Genomic DNA, 655 nt, shown 5'->3' with positions numbered 1-655 from the left:
ATAAATTATTATGTTTCTTCCTGGAGTTGGTTTGGGGGTGTCTTTTTTTTTTTTTTTTTTTTTTTTTTGCAGGGCCAGGGGTTAAGTCTTAAATATCTCTTTCACCCAAGCTCCTTTCTTAGAAGACCTTTTCTACTGGCCTTACCCTCTCTGCCCAAGTTGAAATGTTTGCATGAATTAATAAACAAGTTTAATATTTCCTATTGATTGACTTATTTCCTTAAGCCTCTTTCCTCTTTATCTTATTTCCCTGGAGAAAGATCAGAACCTCTTAAAACGACTTACCTAGAGCTTGGCAATGGCTCAGTCTGCTTTCCTGGAGCTGATAGGGCCTAGACAAGAGGCTCTCTCGGTGCCCAGTGGGAACAGCAGAAGTCTGTGGGTAGTGTTGTACAACTGCTTTGAACACCGTAGAGCTTTGTAAATCCCTTTTCTTCTCTGATAATACATTGGAGCTACCCAATGCTTGTGAAGACTTGCTGACTCAGGGTTGGCATTTATGAGTCTGAATCAACTGGAAGGAGACCAACTTCAAAAGTTATATGAGCAGTGCCAAGCTCAGGAGCTTGAAAGGGTGGAAGTCCTGCTTAGGAGGAAAATGGCCTCCCTTCTATTTCAGCCATCTTTGCAGCAGCCCCAAAGCACTCTTCTCAGC

This window comes from Pteropus medius, unplaced genomic scaffold (genome assembly GCF_902729225.1).
Source record: "Pteropus medius unplaced genomic scaffold, Ma_sr-lr_union100, whole genome shotgun sequence".
Classification (NCBI taxonomy): Eukaryota; Metazoa; Chordata; class Mammalia; order Chiroptera; family Pteropodidae; genus Pteropus; species Pteropus medius.
The sequence above is the reverse complement of the archived record's forward strand: the minus strand, read 5'-3'. Positions refer to the sequence as shown.